We start from the raw sequence: 8,203 nt of genomic DNA, 5'->3' as shown, positions 1-8,203 counted from the left end.
ATGTGTCTTCTTCTGTGTCTACGACGGAAAAAAATGTGTCGTCTGAGATACCTTCTGCTGTTCCTATTGTACACTCTAGTCATCAGAAACCCTACTGAAGAGGCCTTGACAGGCGAAATGCATTTGGGGTGAAGTATATATTTATATAAAAATAAAATTATATTTTCTTTGTTAACCTGTTTACCTTTTTTAATTTTTTATACCAGTCTACGGACTCGGGACTTATTAAGCCTCCAAAGGTCAGAAACGAATGGAAAACTAGTAGTTTTCCGTGTACTAAAGATTAGTACAGTACGGTAATAATAATAAAAAAATAGATTATCTGACTCCATCGATTCTTTTTAGAATATTTTTATATATATATCTCTACTTCACATACAATATATATATATATATATAGGGATATATGCATCGAATGATGGAGAGGTCCTTTGAAATAGCATGCCAAGAATGTAAATATCCACCAACCAATTTCGTGGAAACATTTGGTGCCGCCATAAAAATATTTTAAATAAGATATCATATTTTTAATTATAATAAAATGGCAAAAAATACTTAATTTTGACGGTAGGAATGGGTTTTATGAAAAAATATAAATGCTAATAACGAGTAAATTCGTCATTGATTCCGACTCTACTGTAGATATGACGCACGATCCCCTTTATCTTCCCACCCAGTCGACCTTTAACTACCAAACTTTAATAGCATCAATCTCCATAATACACAATTCTTCCTGCAAAATTTTAGAAATTTTCGACAAAAAGTACGGGAGTTATTAAGCTATAAACAAAGCGAAAAAATTGTGCTACGCATACAGAAAAGAACCCCGAATTATTTTATATTTCTCGTAGTCCAAAAATGTAAAAATTTTGTAAAATTCACCTGAAAAGTTAAAAATAGAAATTTTTAATAAAATGTTATTTATATAAATTAAATTAATTCAAGTTTAATTTACCTGAAAGTAAATGTTCTAAAATTTTCTATAGTGCAACTGTATATTCTACAATGCAATTGTAAATTTTTGACAAAAGATAAGAAAGAGTCATCTAAATTAAGAAAGAATCATATATTAAAGAAAGACGTCATTTATTCAAAGATGAAATCTTAATAATTACCAATCTTTAATTTTTTTTATTCTCAAATGATTTTTTATTGAAATAGAATTTGATTTTACGTTGAAATAAAAATTAAAAAGTAATAAAATAAGAAAAAAACTTGAAAAATAATTTTTATTAAAATATTTCTTAAAAATTAATTATTAATGTAGAAAAATCATTTCTATCTGAAAATTAATTAATATAATCTAAACTAAGACATAACATAAGATAAACTTTTAGAATTGCATGTTTATTACTTTCTTTCTTTCATAAGTATCACAACTAATAATTTAAATACCGTAATTCGAAAACACCTTAAGTTTATTGGGAGTGATGATATTAACATTGCAAAATATATTATTAAATTATCTCATTTCATCTCAATCCAGAGGTGGAATGGTTTATACTCAATTTCTATAGGGGAACTAATTAAAACATAAATACGTTAAAACATTCACTATATTAAAATACTTTAAAATAGAAGAATTCAAGAACATTTTTATACGATGGACAAGGAAAAAAGGGTCCTCTTATTGATCATAAAAGTAAAACAAAACATTAAGGTAAGAGCATTATTCCTTAATTTCTTTGTGCTAATCTACTATTTTCATAAATTCTAATACTGTAATTCATTTCACCACATCTAAAATAATCAAAATCACTCCTTACTCATTATAATAAGAAAGAGTATTTTTAGTTATCAACGCGCTACATTACGGCTTACAAAAGTATAACATTGTAAAAAAAATCCGGCAACAAGTTGCTTAACTTTCCTGGCAGCATTTAAATTACGTAGCTTAATTTTGACGGTAAAAATGGGTTTTATAAATTTTAAAAAAAATTAGTAAATGCTAATAACGAGTAAAATTGTCATTAAGTCCGATCCTATTCGAGCTATGACATACGATTCCCCTTTATCTCCACACCCCGTCGAATTTTAATCACTAAAATTTAATAGCATCAATCCCTTAATACATAAACATAATACACCTCTTTGAAGCATTAATAAAATTAAGCTTCAAAGAGGTGAACAAAATCGTCCACCACACAAACACATTAACATCCATAAACACAAAGGGAAAAGTACCCGAAATTTTTGCATTTATCGACGTTTCAAGCTCCCCCGAGCCCAAAAATGTAAAAAACTTGAGGATAATTTTTTGACAAATTGCCATACTTTCCCTCTGTTATATATAACAGAGCCAGAAAAGTAAAAGTCGCTGCATTAAATAAAGTAAAATTACATAAAAATTGCCACGTAAGCTGAAGAATACTTTAAAATAACTATTTCTTATAAAATAATATAACCGTTAAAATATAGTTAATAAAACTATTACTAAATTTTTCGATGGTAAATAAACGAAAGGTTACGCTATCGATTATATTGAATACGATATGCATGGGAGTAATTCATTGGAAAGCCGTACATTTATCTCACATTATTCCCAGAGAGAAGGGTCTGACAATCAATTTCCAGTGAGCAATTTTTCCCAAAAATCGTCTCGGGAATTTCTGCGAAATTTTGTACGAAATTGACTTTAGTTAACTACAAGTTTTAATTTATTTCATGTTAAGTATTATGAAGTATAGTAAATAAATTATTTTAAATTGTAATTACATATATCTTTTATTTAATATAGTTTAAAGAATTTTATAACTTAAATAAACACCAGAAAAACCAATGAAGAAAAATTTTGCTTATCATTCTAAAATTCTAGTCGCTACATAAAAGATTTAGTATTGTATAGGAAGCGAGTGATAAATATAAAATTACGAACAATTTTGCTAATATTTTTCATCGAAACTTATATTAGCAATTAGGAACAATGTAAACAATTATCTTTTCAGTATCAAAGATGCCATATCAAACGATTTACTTTTATTTTATAGGCCAGTTTCCTGTGTTTTTATGGCTTTTCACTATCTTATGAAGTATTAGACTTAGTCGTTGTTAGGCCTTAAATCAAAGAACATTGTTTGCTGAAAACTTTACATTGTTCTTTGTCACGTAAACATTTATCTATTATATAATCAAGACTCTTTTCATCTCTGTTTCTATATAATATGAAATTAATAATTTCCTTTATATAACTGATTATGTTTATTTTTGTATAAAATAAAAGATTTTGAGTGCGAGCGAATTAAGTTCAGTATAATAGCATTTACGTAACATTTAAATTATATAACTGAAGTGTGAAAAAGAAATATACCTTTATTAAATCAAGATATTTCCAAATTGATTCTCAAATATATTAAATTCCAATTACAAAATCCAAACAACGTTACATTTTTATTGTATAGAATGACATTGTTATCTTTATTACCTCGTACTTCGACTTTATTGAATATTTTAGTCAAATTTATGTAATCATTTCTGGATTATAAATAATAATAGTATTCATTTTTTACTTTCCTGGCTGTTTTAATATAACATGGGAAAGTATCGTAATCGCGTAAAATTTGACCCTCTGGGGTTCTTGCAAATCTCGATGTTATGATCTCAGGATATGGTGAAGATTAAGAAACAAAATTGACAAGGTGGCTTGTTTACGAGAGACATTTGATAATATTAAATCTTGATGGTTAAAGGTCGAAGGGATGAGAAGATAGAGGAGTCATGAATCATGTCTTGTCTGTAATGAGACTTATGAAAATTTTACTAATTATTGAAGTTTAATATATATTTTTACATTAATATTACATCTAAGATTAGTAATTGTTGTTCATAACTTTTAAACTATTTAAACCAATGATTTTTAAAGCAAGGTGACAGAAAGACACTTTTAAGTGGATATTCCTAAAGTGCTTCCCCAGATCCGGAAAAACTCTAGGAGTCCTAAAAGATGGAGTATGTAGCGGTTCCTACTTCTATAAATTAATTTTATTTTTAATTAAAAAAAACATAAAATCTTTAAGACTATTTTTATTAATAAAGAAATATTCAACGTATTTCATTTGTTCAAAGAAAAAATGTCAAAAGGAACTCGCTCTATCCTCGAGTTCCATACTAGCACTCGATGGCTATGATATTAATATACTGTATATGTTTAATAATTATAATAAAATATTTTAAAAGTCTATTTCTGTCGCCATTCGCCACATTCAGCATGCGACAAATGATGCTCAATAAGTTCGAGTCAAATTATATACGAAGAAAGAAAATCCAGATAATAAGATTGAAACTCGAGGATCCTCCAAGCGAAACGTGTTTGTTTTAGCGGCTTCGAACATCTGATCACGTGTATCCGTTTAAGGGTTATTCGAATGATTTTTCTATCATAATTTAGTAGAAACTCGATTATCCGAAATTTCAGAAAGTCTTTCTTCCTCAATTTGACCCATGTAGAGGGTCAACTTGAGGAATAAAATGCAACACTTATCTCGCTAATGATCGGAGCTGAACGAATGAATTTTGGTTTGCAAATCTTCAATTGCATTATAAAATTTGAATGTAAATTAATTTGCTCGAAATCTAATATAATGTTACATATATGACTTAGTTTTGCGGCGTAACAATTGACAGATGACGTAGTAATTTCCATTTACATGGTAAGTTTAATCTCTGTATAATAAAGTCTGTGATAGGTACAAAACTACACGTTCTAGATTTTTTTTAAAAGTCGATTATATTTCATTTACAGTTTCCTTAATTTCATGAAATTTGATTAGTCTTTAATATTATATGAGAATCAATATCGTTTCAATGTTAATTACTAAATATTTAAATGTCCACGTAATTGTTCTTCCTGTTAATGTCCATCGTTTTAAATCCGAAATTTGCAATTTTATTCCATGCCAAATTTGAATTATTCATACGTAGAAACTATAGATATACACGTGTAGTTAGAGTCAGCCTCCAGCTACCAATCCCCAAGATTACAATTTTCGTGACAGGCGAAATGAATTCTTCGGTGTTTTGGGTTTTACCAACGAACTATTCGTCTTCTGTAATTAACAATGTCCAAAGGCGTTTTACAATTTCACCAAACTATTTTTTATTTCCTCCATATTTATTTTCTTATATTTCTATTTCTGTGTTTTCTATAAATACATAATTTATTTCTTTATAATATCACTTGCTTTAATGTATGTAAAAATATTAACGAAGTTATCAGAATACATCAAATTCTATGTCCTTCTGTTATATAGAACAGAAGGAAAACATGGCGATCGGTAAAAAAATTACCACAAGATTTGTACATTTTAGGACTCAGGGGACCTTGAAATGTCGAGAAATGCAAACAAAATTCAAGGGTAATTCCTATATGTATAGAGTGTGTGGGGGGACATGATTTTGTTCACCCTGTTTGAAGTTTAATAACTGCTATGCTTTTTGTCGAAAATTTCTAAAATTTTGCAAGGAGGATTGCTTATTAGGGGTATTACATCACATGTATTGTTAAGTTCTGAAATCACTATAACAAGAATACTGTCGATTTTACATTTGATTTACAACTAATTTTTGTAGTTTATAATAAAACGTCATATAAAAAGCTTATAACTCACAAAATAAAACTATAATAGAAATCAAGAACAACAGCAAAAACTGGTTTAAACTGTAAGGTTATATAGTAAACACGTATAAATTACTGTATAAATTGAAAGTTAGCATCACGTATAGATATATTGTGTTAGTAGAAAGCCATGCTTGCTTGTGTGCTGTTTTCGTGCAATTGCTGTAAAAACAGATGAACACTGTTCTTTTACTTGTTGTTCTGTTTGAAGTGATAAGAAAACATCAATTTAGTCGATTTTTAAAAATAAAATTTCTTTTCACACTCACAGCTTCCAAAACTTTTATTCACCATCTTATCCTGGTTTCTCTTATAATTATTTTCCTCACATAAACGTTTCAAGTTTAAGAAATTCAAGTGACGCGAATTATTGAGCATTTCATGAAAGAAACCGGACGAAAAAAAGAAGGGTCGTTGTGTGTTGCACCAATGATGCTGATGATAGAGCCTAAGGTATTCGCTCTTTATATAAATAGAAAATCAAAAGCACACTTCATCTAGTGGCAAATTTCCATTAAAATATTTATAAGATATTATTCAATCAAAATATTTTATGCGATTGAAAAAAGTCAGAGAACGGGCAACTGTAATGAAATCAGTGAATTAAATCAGTAAATCGGTGAATTAAATCAGTGAATAAAATGTTATATACAGATGTTATTAAGTTCTGTGTTTTTTGTCAAATATGTCTGAAATTTTGTAGTGTGGTTTGTATATTGGAGGCATTGATGCTAATAAATTTCGGTGGTTAAAGATCTAGAAGGTGGAGAAATAGAGGGGATCGTATGTCATGTCTCGAATGAGGTCATATTCAAATGAAAATTTTACTCGTTATTAGCATTTGCAACTTTTTTTTTATAAAAAGCATTTCTAGCTTTAAAATTAAGATTTTTGTATTTTATAAATTTACAATGGAAAACTGGATTATGTATTTCTACCTCTTGTTGCCAGATTTAATAAAACTAGCCTTCATAAATAGCACTGTTCTGCATTAGAATCCTCTCGTGAAAAAATATATTTGCTTAATATCATGAATCGTCAGAAAAAAGGAATCAGGAAATGTGAAAATATTTCAATGGAGAACAATATCGTTTTCACAATGATATACCGCATTTGTTAGAGGAGCTTCAACTACCACAGGATTCTGTGGAGTAAAGATTCTTTATTGACTCATCAAAGTTCATCCTTAAAGGAGTTTTGCTGCACATTGTTAACAAACATCCGTCCGTACCGGTCGCTCATGCTATTCATAAGAAAGAAACTTGCGACGATATGAAGGTAATGCTAGACAAGATAAAATACGCTGAGCACAAGTGGAATGTTTTTGACCTCAATATTATTGCATTGCTAACTGGTCTTCAAGGAGGATACACTAAATTCTGCTGTTTTTATTTGAATTAGACAGTCGAACATGAACCAGTAAAAAAATTGGACCAATCGCGTAGTAAATGTACAAGATCAGAAGAATATTGCTTTTCCCGCCTGGTAAAGAAAACTAAAATTCTCTTATCTCCTCTTCATATCAAGTCCCCTTTGATGAAAAACTTTGTGAAAGTTATGGACAGAGAAAGCTTTGTTTAACTGAAACAAAAGTTTTCTCATCTGATCGATGCGAAAGCGAAAGAGGGAATTTTTGTTGGTCCTCAAGTAAGACAGCTTTTAAAATATCCTAGTTTCAGGGAAAAACTCAACGTAGAGGAAACATGAACAAGAATTTTTTGTGGACTGTACGAGCTAATAACTATGAGGAAATCGTGGAGAGAAGTTGGTAACGTTCTACCAAACACTAGGTTGTAACATGTCACTCAAGATGCATTTCTTACATTCCCATTTAGATTTTTTCCTGCCAACTTAGGAATTATTTCTGATAAACATGGAGAAAGGTTCCATCAGACTCTTTCTCAAATGGAAAGGCGGTATAACGAAAGATGTAGCGAGAAGTTAGCGAATTACTACTGGACTCTACAGCAAGAGACTTCAGAAGAAGAATACAAAAGAAAAAAAAACATGTCATTAAATGTTTCAGTTTTTTTTAAATGTATAGAATTATGAAAGAAAAATAATTGACGTAAATTTATTTATATTAAATTAGCCAATTAGCAATGTGTGTAGCCAATAAATATGATATTTTGAACAGAAAATATTTTCCTTCAAAGACCTTATTTCTCTCAAAAGTTGTGGGTATTAAGCGAATTCTGTTACCAGATTCGGATTCAGCACCATTGAAACTATAAAAATCAGTAAAAATGTTTGACAAGAGCAGAAATAATTTCCTTTTTTTGTATTTGAAAAACAATATAATTGGTATAAATTAGAACTTTGTTATACAGTCGACCCCCCTATAAGATAGAGATACGTTCCATTCTCTAGGAATCCGCTTTCTTACGAATCCTTCCAATCACAACCCGACACGTGTCAAGTTTACGGACTACGGCTGTTTGAAAGATTTTCTTCCATAAAATTAATCGATTCTAGACTAATCCGACTCAACATTTCCAAAATACGTATATATTTTTTGGGAATAATCCGTATAAACTACGCTATAAACAAAAAATTGTAGGATTACTTACCGAGTGTCACCATTCGACATTG

At 29.4% G+C, this 8,203-nt stretch overlaps 1 protein-coding gene and 1 long non-coding RNA gene across 2 annotated transcripts in view; one reads left to right on the top strand and one right to left on the bottom strand.

The window, feature by feature from the left end:
• Nucleotides 1-8,203, bottom strand: part of LOC111616792 — a 72,359-nt gene that overhangs the window by 19,649 nt on the left and 44,507 nt on the right. The window lies entirely within an intron of this gene.
• Nucleotides 8-355, top strand: LOC111616624. The gene is made up of 2 exons (XR_002755287.1): nt 8-128; nt 207-355. It is a non-coding gene; the product is annotated as an uncharacterized LOC111616624 (long non-coding RNA).

The sequence above is a fragment of the Centruroides sculpturatus genome, unplaced genomic scaffold (assembly GCF_000671375.1).
Source record: "Centruroides sculpturatus isolate CEXI.00-Female unplaced genomic scaffold, Cexi_2.0 scaffold24, whole genome shotgun sequence".
Taxonomy (NCBI): domain Eukaryota; kingdom Metazoa; phylum Arthropoda; class Arachnida; order Scorpiones; family Buthidae; genus Centruroides; species Centruroides sculpturatus.
The sequence above is the reverse complement of the archived record's forward strand: the minus strand, read 5'-3'. Positions and strand labels throughout refer to the sequence as shown.